Genomic DNA, 11,713 nt, shown 5'->3' with positions numbered 1-11,713 from the left:
CTGACCAACATTGATTATGCAAGAATGGGCTGCCATCAGTCAGGATGTGGCCCAGAAGTTCATTGACAGCATGCCAGGGCGGATTGCAGAGGTCTTGAAAAAGAAGGGTCAACACTGCAAATATTGACTCTTTGCATAAACCTAATGTAATTGTCAATAAAAGCCTTTGACACTTATGGAATGCTTGTAATTATACTTCAGTATACCATAGTAACATCTGACAAAAATATCTCATAACACTGAAGCAGCGATCTTTGTGAAGACCAATACTTGTGTCATTCTCAACTTTTGACCGCGACTGTAGACCTTTACAGAGAAATGCTTACTTACAAGCCCTTAACCAACAATGCAGTTTTAAGAAATACATTTAACAAAAAATTAAAGAGCAGCAGTAAAATAACAGTAGCTAGGCTACAGTTGAAGTCTGAAGTTTACATACACTTAGGTTGGAGTCATTAAAACTAGTTTTTCAACAAATTTCTTGTTAACGAACTATAGTTTTGGCAAGTCGGTTAGGACATCTATTTTGTGCATGACACAAGTCATTTTTCCAACAATTGTTTACAGACAGATTATTTCACTAATAATTCACTGTATCACAATTCCAGTGGGTCAGAAGTTAACATACACTAAGTTGACTGTGCCTTTAAACAACTTGGAAAATTCCAGAAAATGATGTCATGGCTTTAGAAGCTTCTGATAGGCTAATTGACATAATTTGTGTCAATTGGAGGTGTACCTGTGGATGTATTTCAAGGCCTACCTTCAAACTCAGTGCCTCTTTGCTTGACATCATGGGAAAATCAAAAGAAATCAGCCAAGACCTCAGAAGAACAATTGTAGACCTCCACAAGTCTGGTTCATCCTTGGGAGCAATTTCCAAATGCCTGAAGGTACCACATTCATCTGTACAAACAATAGTACGCAAGTATAAACACCATGGGACCACGCAGCCGTCATACCGCTCAGGAAGGAGACGCGTTCTGTCTCCTAGAGATGAACGAACTTTGGTGCGAAAAGTGCAAATCAATCCCAGAACAACAGCAAAGGACCTTGTGAAGATGCTGGAGGAAACGGGTACAAAAGTATCTATATCCACAGTAAAACGAGTCCTATATCGACATAACCTGAAAGGCCGCTCAGCAAGGAAGAAGCCACTGCTCCAAAACCGCCATAAAAAAGCCAGACTACTGTTTGCAACTGCACATGGGGACAAAGATCATATTATTTTGAGAAATGTCCTTTGGTCTGATGAAACAAAAATATAACTGTTTGGCCATAATGACCATTCTTATGTTTGGAGGAAAAAGGGGGTGCTTGCAAGCAGAAGGACACCATCCCAACTGTGAAGCACGGGGTGGCAGCATCATGCTGTGGGGGTGCTTTGCTGCAGGAGGGACTGGCGCACTTCACAAAATAGATGGCATCATGAGGAAGGAAAATTATGTGGATATATTGAAGCAACATCTCAAGACATCAGTCATGAAGTTAAAGCTTGGTCGCAAATGGGTCTTCCAAATGGACAATGACCCCCAAGCATACTTCCAAAGTTGTGGCAAAATGGCTTAAGGACAACAAAGTCAAGGTATTGGAGTGGCCATCACAAAGACCTGACCTCAATCCTATAGAAGATTTGTGGGCAGAACTGAAAAAGCATGTGCGAGCAAGGCCTACAAACCTGACTCAGTTACATCAGCTCTGTCAGGAGGAATGGGCCAAAATTCACCCAACTTATTGTGGGAAGCTTGTGGAAGGCTACCGGAAACATTTGACCCAAGTTAAACAATTTAAAGGCAATGCTACCAAATACTAATTGAGTGTATGTAAACTTCTGACCCACTGGGAATGTGATGAAATAAATAAAAGCTGAAATAAATCATTCTCTCTACTATTATTCTGACATTTCACATTCTTAAAATAAAGTGGTGATCCTAACTGACCTAAGACAGGGAATTTGTACTAGGATTAAATGTCAGGAATTATGAAAAACTGAGTTTAAATGTATTTGGCTAAGGTGTATGCAAACTTCCGACTTCAACTGTATATACAGGGTGTACCGAGTCAATGTGTGGGGACACTGGTTAGTCGAGGTAATATGTACATAGGTAGAGTTATTAAAGTGACTATGCATAGATAATAAACAGAGAGTAGCAGCAGCGTAAAATAAGGGGGGGCAATGCAAATAGTCTGGGTAGCTTTGATTAGATGTTCAGGAGTCTTATGGCTTGGGGGTAGAAGCTGTTTAGAAGCTGGTATAGAGGTCCTGGATGGCAGGAAGCTTGGCCCCAGTGATGTACAGGGCCATACGCACTACCCTCTGTAGCTCTTTGCGGTCAGAGGCGAAGCAGTTGCCATACCAGGCAGTGATGCAACCAGTCAGTATGCTCTCGATGGTGCAGCTGTAGAACCTTTTGAGGATCTGAGGACCCATGCCAAATATTTTCAGTCTCCATAGGGGGAATAGGTTTTGTCGTGCCCTCTTCACAACGGTCTTGGTGTGCTTGGACCATGTTAGTTTGTTGGTGATGTGGACACCAAGGAACTTGAAGCTTTCAACCTGCTCCACTACAGCCCTGTCGATGAGAATGGGGGCATGCTCGGTCCTCTTCTTTTTCCTGTAGTCCACAATCATCTCCTTTGTCTTGATCACATTGAGGGAGAGGTTGTTGTCCTGGCACCACATGACCAGGTTTCTGACCTGCTCCCTATAGGCTGTCTCGTCGTTGTCTGTGATCAGGCCTACCACTGTTGTGTCATCTGCAAAGTTAATGATGGTGTTGGAGTCGTGCCTGGCCATGCAGTCATGAGTGAACAGGGAGTACAGGAGGGGACTGAGCACGCATCCCTGAGGGGCCCCCTTGTTGAGGATCAGCGTGGCGGATTTGTTGTTACCCTTACCACCTGGGGGCAGCCCGTCAAGAAGTCCAGGATCCAGTTGCAGAGGGAGGTGTTTAGTCCCATGGTCCTTAGTTTAGTGATGAGCTTAGAGGGCACTATGGTGTTGAACGCTGAGCTGTAGTCAATGAATAGCATTCTCACATAGGTGTTCCTTTTGTCCAGGTGTGAAAGGGCAGTTTGGAGCGCAATAGAGATTGCTTCATCTGTGGATCTGTTGGGGCGGTATGCAAATTGGAGTGGGTCTAGGGTTTCTGGGATAATGGTGTTGATGTGAGCCATGACCAGCCTTTCAAAGCACTTCATGGCTACAGATGTGAGTGCAATGGGTCGGTAGTCATTTAGGCAGGTTACCTTAGTGTTCTTGGGCACAGGGACTATGGTGGTCTGCTTGAAACATGTTGGTATTACAGACTCAGACAGGGAGAGGTTGAAAATGTCAGTGAAGACACTTGCCAGTTGGTCAGCGCATGCTCGGAGTACACGTCCTGGTAATTTACATTTACATCATTTAGCAGACGCTCTTATCCAGAGCGACTTACAAATTGTAATCTGTCTGGCCCTTCGGCCTTGTGAATGTTGACCTGTTTAAAGGTACAGTGTATAACCAGCCAGCTGTATGTTATTCATGTCGTCGTTCAGCCACGACTCGGTGAAACCAGATATTACAGTTTTTAATATCCCGTTGGTAGGATATACGTGCTTGTAGTTCGTCCACTTTATTATCAAGCGATTGTACGTTGGTCAATTAGTATCGATGGCAAAAGCAGATTTGCCACTCGTCGCCAGCTCCTTACCAGGCACCCCGATCTCCTTCCGCGATATCTCCTTTTCTTTCTACTGTGAATGACGGGGATGAGGGCTCTGTCAGGTTTCAGGAGCAAATCCCTCTAGTCCAACTCATTTAAATAAACATTATTTGTCCAGTTCAAGGTGAGTAATCGCTGTTCTGATGTACGGAAGCTCTTTTCGGTCATAAGAGACGGTAGCAGCAACGTTATGTACAAATTAAATTACAAACTGTGAAAAAACTAACAAAATAGCACGATTGGTTAAGAGTCTATAAACGGCAGCCATCCCCTCCGGCGCCATTCTCACTCCTGCGTTGTCTTGGCTGTGTGCTTAGGGTCGTTGTCCTGGTGGAAGGTGAACCTTCACCCTAGTCTGAGATCCTGAGCACTCTGGAGCAGGTTTTCATCAAGGATCTCTCTGTACTTTGCTCCGTTCATCTTTCCCTCGTCCCTGACTAGTCTTTCAGTCCCTGCTACTGAAAATCATCACCACAGCATGATGTTGCCACCACCATGCTTCACCGTAGCGATGGTGCCAGGTTTCCTCCAGATGTGACGCTTGGCATTCAGGCCAAATAGTTCAATCTTGGTTTCATCAGACCAGAGAATCTTGTTTCTCATTGTCTGAGAGTCCTTTAGGTGCCTTTTGGCAAACTCCAAGCGGGCTGTCATGTGCCTTTTACTGAGGAGTGGCTTCCGTCTGGCCACTCTACCATAAAGGCCTGATTGGTGGAGTGCTGCAGAGATGCTTGTCCTTCTGGAAGGTTCTCCCATCTCCACAGAGGAACTCTAGAGCTCTGTCAGAGTGACCATCGGGTCCTTGGTCAACTCCCTGATCAATGCCCTTCTCCCCCGATTGCTCAGTTTGGCCGGGCGGCCAGCTTTAGGAAGAGTCTTGGTGGTTCCAAACTTCTTCCATTTAAGAATGATGGAGGCCACTGTGTTCTTGGGGACCTTCAATGCTGCAGACATTTTTTGGTACCCTTCCCCAGATCTGTTTTTTCAACTGTGGGACCTTATACAGTGGGGAAAAAAAGTATTTAGTCAACCACTAATTGTGCAAGTTCTCCCACTTAAAAAGATGAGAGAGGCCTGTAATTTTCATCATAGGTACACGTCAACTATGACAGACAAAATGAGAAGAAAAAAAATCCAGAAAATCACATTGTAGGATTTGTAATGAATTTATTTGCAAATTATGGTGGAAAATAAGTATTTGGTCAATAACAAAAGTTTCTCAATACTTTGTTATATACCCTTTGTTGGCAATGACACAGGTCAAACGTTTTCTGTAAGTCTTCACAAGGTTTTCACACACTGTTGCTGGTATTTTGGCCCATTCCTCCATGCAGATATCTAGAGCAGTGATGTTTTGGGGCTGTTGCTGGGCAACACGGACTTTCAACTCCCTCAAAATATTTTCTATGGGGTTGAGATCTGGAGACTGGCTAGGCCACTCCAGGACCTTGAAATGCTTCTTACGAAGCCACTCCTTCGTTGCCCGGGCGGTGTGTTTGGGATCATTGTCATGCTGAAAGACCCAGCCACGTTTCATCTTCAATGCCCTTGCTGATGGAAGGAGGTTTTCACTCAAAATCTCACGATACATGGCCCCATTCATTCTTTCCTTTACACGGATCAGTCGTCCTGGTCCCTTTGCAGAAAAACAGCCCCAAAGCATGATGTTTCCACCCCCATGCTTCACAGTAGGTATGGTGTTCTTTGGATGCAACTCAGCATTCTTTGTCCTCCAAACACGACGAGTTGAGTTTTTACCAAAAAGTTATATTTTGGTTTCATCTGACCATATGACATTCTCCCAATCCTCTTCTGGATCATCCAAATGCACTCTAGCAAACTTCAGACGGGCCTGGACATGTACTGGCTTAAGCAGGGGGACACGTCTGGCACTGCAGGATTTGAGTCCCTGGCGGCGTAGTGTGTTACTGATGGTAGGCTTTGTTACTTTGGTCCCAGCTCTCTGCAGGTCATTCACTAGGTCCCCCCGTGTGGTTCTGGGATTTTTGCTCACCGTTCTTGTGATCATTTTGACCCCACGGGGTGAGATCTTGCGTGGAGCCCCAGATCGAGGGAGATTATCAGTGGTCTTGTATGTCTTCCATTTCCTAATAATTGCTCCCACAGTTGATTTCTTCAAACCAAGCTGCTTACCTATTGCAGATTCAGTCTTCCCAGCCTGATGCAGGTCTACAATTTTGTTTCTGGTGTCCTTTGACAGCTCTTTGGTCTTAGCCATAGTGGAGTTTGGAGTGTGACTGTTTGAGGTTGTGGACAGGTGTCTTTTATACTGATAACAAGTTCAAACAGGTGCCATTAATACAGGTAACGAGTGGAGGACAGAGGAGCCTCTTAAAGAAAAAGTTACAGGTCTGTGAGAGCCAGAAATATTGCTTGTTTGTAGGTGACCAAATACTTATTTCCACCATAATTTGCAAATAAATTCATTAAAAATCCTACAATGTGATTTTCTGGATTTTTTTTTCCTCAATTTGTCTGTCATAGTTGACGTGTACCTATGATGAAAATTACAGGCCTCTCTCATCTTTTTAAGTGGGAGAACTTGCACAATTGGTGGCTGACTAAATACTTGTTTTCCCCACTGTATACAGTAGACGTGTGTGCCTTTCCAAATCATGTCCAATCAATTGAATTTACCACAGGTGGACTCCAATCAAGTTGTAGAAACATCTCAAGGATGATCAATGGAAACAGGATGCACCCGAGCTCAATTTCGAGTCTCATAGCAAAGGATCTGAATATTTATGTAATAAGGAATTTCTGTTTATAATAAAAATTTCAAAAAATCTGTTTTCGCTTTGTCATTATGGGGTATTGTGTGTAGATTGATGAGGGAAAATTGTATTTAATAAATTTTAGAATAAGGCTGTAATGTAACAAAATGTGGAAAAGGTCAAGGGGTCTGAATACTTTCCGAATGCACTGTATATAACGATCCCATTGTACACAACGTTTGTGCGTGACGTCCCTCCAACGAGCGAGGCCTTAGTCGTGTGCATGGTAGCATGGATCTGTGCCTTAGTTTTTTGGTTTTCACAACACAAAATGGTGCTTCTTCCCTTTTCTCTGGCCATTCACCTTACAGTGACAGCAGCTCTTACAAAAAAAGATTGCTGCAGTAAAAGTGCAGTAAATGCAGTCGACTGTGGTATTTTGGACTAAGTAATTGCTGAATAACTGCAGCATAATGCAGTTATACTGCACTCTAACTGCAATCTTTTTTCGTAAGGGAGGGTTTTTAAAATGGACACTGCCTTTTGACTGAGATGCATTGGAATAATGTGCCAATATGCTTGACATCAAGACTCCAATTAAATCAATGACAGATAGGGATACCAAAATGTGGCTTCTCTCTGAATGTTAACACAGTTACAGGTGTGGTTTGGCGTCAATATAGAACAATATCCGTGAAAACAGCTCATTGGGGTATTGATTTAAACTTGATTCAAACTTCCGATACAGCATAAACATTCTGAATTAATCCCCAATGCAATTTAACTTTATCTGCAACTGATTTAAAGGGGTCTTGTGTTTCCTTTGTGTAAACCAGCTTAAACTGTTTTGAGTAGTATCCCACTAGGCACACATTGGTTGAATCAACATTGTTTCCATGTCATTTCAATGAAATTATGTTGAACCAACGTGGAATAGACATTGAATTGACGTCTGTGCCCAGTGGGATACTTTTACGATGTCAAACATAAATCAGGGCTTTTGTAATGCATTTGTGTAAAATAAGACCGGGTACTCCCTCCCACTTTACAAATGATCTGTTTCTGCGTATAGAAGGATTTGCTGTGAATGATTCTAGCTTCTTAGTAAAAAAAATAAATATGTTGCAACCAGTTGCTTGGTTAACTTTTTTTGCAATGCTTGTTCCGCTTGATAGTTATGATGCAGCGCACCACTACATTATTTGTTGCTTGTTTACGCTGTACTGAATTTGATTGTTACATTTGGACTTCATGGTTTGAAGTGAATCGCCTATTCCCCTCAAACTCAATACTGGACCACGAAGCCAGTGCCACTGCATTTTTCATTGTTCCCCTCTAATCAGGGACTGATTTATACCTGGGACATCAGGTGTGTGCAATTAATTATCAAGTAGAACAGAAAACCAGCAGGACCTTATACATGTCACACATACAGGACCTCATATTCAGGCATGCTTCATTCACAGCAATGCGTTGCACGTCACTGAACGATATTACTATTTAAATTATGTGTTGACTGTAAATTAATGTTTCTTCAATAGCAGTTTGGAAATGTAAAGCTGGAGTGTCTGTATAAATGATTTCCTCCTGTTTTTTAAGGAATATTTACTGAAGTGACTTGAAATAAGTAATTTATATGTGTGGGAGTGCGTGTGGGAGTTTAATACAATTATTTCCATATTTTTTTTATGTGTGTTTTGTTGTTTGCCCTGCCTTTTCAGCATATTCACCATTAACACAACTTCTGGAGATATTGAGTTGCACCCTCCCAACCCCCGGAAAACTGTTGAGTGTGGAAAAACCCAGACGCGTTGCAGTTCTGAACACAAACTGGTGCACTTCAAACCTATTACCATACCCCGTTCAATGGCATTTAACATTTTTTGTCTATTATTCCACTATTTGGATCAGTTTCAATGGGGGACTTTTATTTTGAAGGTGAAGTGCAAATTACACTATCGTGGTTAATCCTTATTTTGGCTAGCTTCACACAGCAAAGACAACAAATACAGCCTGAATCAAATGTGAGAAATCTTGTGCCTGTTGCATGAACTGTTTCAAGGCAGGTTCCTTAAAGACAGGGCAGCCCTGTCAAAATGAGGATGGGACTATTTAATGTTAGATCGCTCTAATAAATCTTAGTTACAATATAGTAACTAGTAATCTTAGTCACAATATAGAACTATATGTTTCTAACTGAAACTTGTCTTATTGAAGCTTCTCCCCGAAATATAGTTTTGTCATTCTTTGAGACAAGGGAAAAAAAGGTAGAGGGGACATTCACTATTTTTCGAATGCTCGAAATGGCAGGGACATCTCTGTCGGTCACTTAAGTTCCTTTAAACATTATGCTGTATTGTTAAAATGTCAACCATCTGTCCTTGTCGAAACCCTCTATAGACCACCAAAGCCATGTCCCACTTGCTTAAAAGATTTTTCAGAATTTCTGTTCATCATTCATTCAAATTATAACAAAATTGTGATCTCAGGTGATTTCAATTTAAATATACAGTGCCTTCAGAAAGTATTCACACCCCTTGACTTTTTCCACATTTTGTTGTGTTACATTTGATTAAATTTGTTTTTGTCACTGGCCTACACACAATACCCCATAATGTCAAAGTGGAATTGTTTTCTTTTTCTTTTTACAAATTAATTAAAAATGAAAAGCTGAAATGTCTTGAGTCAATAAGTATTCAACCCCTTTGTTATGGCAAGCCTAAATACATTCAGGAGTAACAATTTGCTTAACAAGTAATATAAGTTGCATGGACTCACTCTGTGTGCAATAGTGTTTAACATCACTTTTGAATGACTACATCATATCTGTACCCCAAGCATACATTTATCTGTAAGGTCCCTCAGTTGAACAGTGAATAATTAAAAAAAATACATTGAATATCCCTATGAGCATGGTGAATCAATACACCCAGTCACTACAAAGATACAGGCGTCCTTCCTAACTCAGTTGCTGGAGAGGAAGGAAACCGCTCAGCGATTTCACCATGAGGCCAACAGTGACTTTAAAACAGAGTTTAATGGCTGTGATAGGAGAACTCAGGATGGATCAACTATGTAGTTACTCCACAATACTAACCTAATTGACAGAGTGAAAGAAGGAAACATGTACAGAATACAAATATTCCAAAACATGCATCCTGTTTGCAACAAGGCACTAAAGTAATACTGTAAAAAATGTGGCAAAGCAATTCACTTTTTTTCCTGAATACAAAGTGTTATGTTTGGGGCAAATCCAATAACACATTACTGAGTCCCACTCTCCATATTTTCAAGCATAGTGGTGACTGCATCATGTTATGTGTATTCTTGTAATCGTTAAGGCCTGGGGTGTTTTTCGGGATTAAAAATAAACTGCAAAATCCTACAGGAAAACTGGTTCAGTCTGCTTTCCAACAGACACTGGGAGATTAATTCATATTTCAGCAGGACAATAACCTAAAACACAAGGCCAAGTCTACACTGGAGTTGCTTACCAGGAAGACCGTGAATGTTCCTGAGTGACCGAGTTAGTTTTGACTCAAATGTGCTTGAAAATCTATGATAAGACATGAAAATGGTTGTCTAGAAATGATCAACAACCAATTTGACAGAGATTTAAGAATTTTGAAAATAATAATGGGCAAATATTGTACAATCCAGGTGTGCAAAGCTCTTACGAGACGTACCCAGAAAGACTCCTGTAATAGCTGCCAAAGGTGATTCAAATATGTATTGACTTAGTGGTGTGAATATTTATGTAAATGAGATATTTCTGTATTATATTTAAAGCAGGTCTACAAAAATGTCTAAACATGTTTTCACTTTGTCATTATGGGGTATCGTGTGTAGATGGGTGAGAAAAATATATATTTAATCATTTTGAATTCAGGCTGTAACACAACAATAAGTCAAGGGGTATGAATACATTCCGAAGGCACTGTAGATAATCAGACCAAAACTATGACGTTTTTGAGTCTATTGAATTCAATGTACCCACAACCATGGCCATACTTTGGACCTAGTGAGTACACACGGGCTCAACATTCAAATATCCTCTTGTTGATGTAGCTTTGTCTGACCATTACTGTGCATTTTTCACTGCATTGACTCCCACAATGCAATATGTTAGAGAGTATTGTTAAAAGGCGTTGTCTTACCTCTGAAGTAGCTAAGAGGTTATATAAATGATATGCCACTGCCTAGTCTACCCTCCTCTTGTGATGATCTAGTAAGTTACTTTTATACCAAGTTAAATGTAACTGTTGCACCAATCAAATTAAAAAAGGTAATCCCTAAACGGAAACCTCCCTTGGAGGAATGAGGATATAAATCAACTCGAGAAACTTTCGAAAGGCTGAATGGGTATGGAGGAAGTTGAAATTACAGGTCCACTTTGATATTTTAATAGAACACATTGCTAATTAAAATAAGGCAACTTGAAATGCTAGACGAGCTCATTTCTCCATATTGATATCGGACAATCAGAATAATCAGAGGGTGCTTTTCTCAACTATTGAGAGCCTTATTAATTTTGTCCCCTCTACCCCTTATGATCTGCTTTCCACTTCTAAATGTGAAGAGTTTGCAGGGTACTTCAGAGATAAGATGTCGTCAATTAGGTTTTAGCTTAGGTGGACAATGTGAAAGGCACTTTAAACTGTCTTAGTGAATCCACTTCTTAAGAACAGCACACTAGATCTGTCAGCCCTCAGCAATTATAGACCAATTTCTAACCTCCCTTTTCTAAGCAACATTTTTAAACAGCTCAATGACTTCCTCAGTAATAATTCCAGAAAAATTCCAGTCTGGTTTTCGCACCCACCACAGCAGACGGCACTTGTCAAGGTAGTGGACGTCTTTAGGATTAACACAGATGCTAAAAAGCTCTCTGTCTTTGTACTCCTGGATACTGAAGATCATGGTATCCTCTTGGACAGACTACAGAATAGGGTTGGCCTCTCAGGCTCAGTACTGAACTGGTTTAAGACATATCTGACTGACAGAGAATATTTTATTGCCCTGGGTGACCATGCATGAAAAGTAGAGATCTAATGTGGTGTCCCTCAAGGATCGATTTTGGGCCCTATACTGTTTAGTTTAAATATGTTACCCCTTGGCAGCATTATTAGGAAGCATGGTGTTAATTTCCACAGCTACGCTGATGATACACAGCTGTACACGGAGTGTACAAACCATTAGGAACACCTTCCTAACATTGAGTTTCACCCCCTTTTGCCCTCAGAATAGCCTCAATTCATCAGGGTATGGAATCTA

This window comes from Coregonus lavaretus (genome assembly GCF_964263955.1).
Source record: "Coregonus lavaretus genome assembly, chromosome: 6".
NCBI classification, from domain to species: domain Eukaryota; kingdom Metazoa; phylum Chordata; class Actinopteri; order Salmoniformes; family Salmonidae; genus Coregonus; species Coregonus lavaretus.
This window is presented reverse-complemented; position numbering follows the sequence as displayed.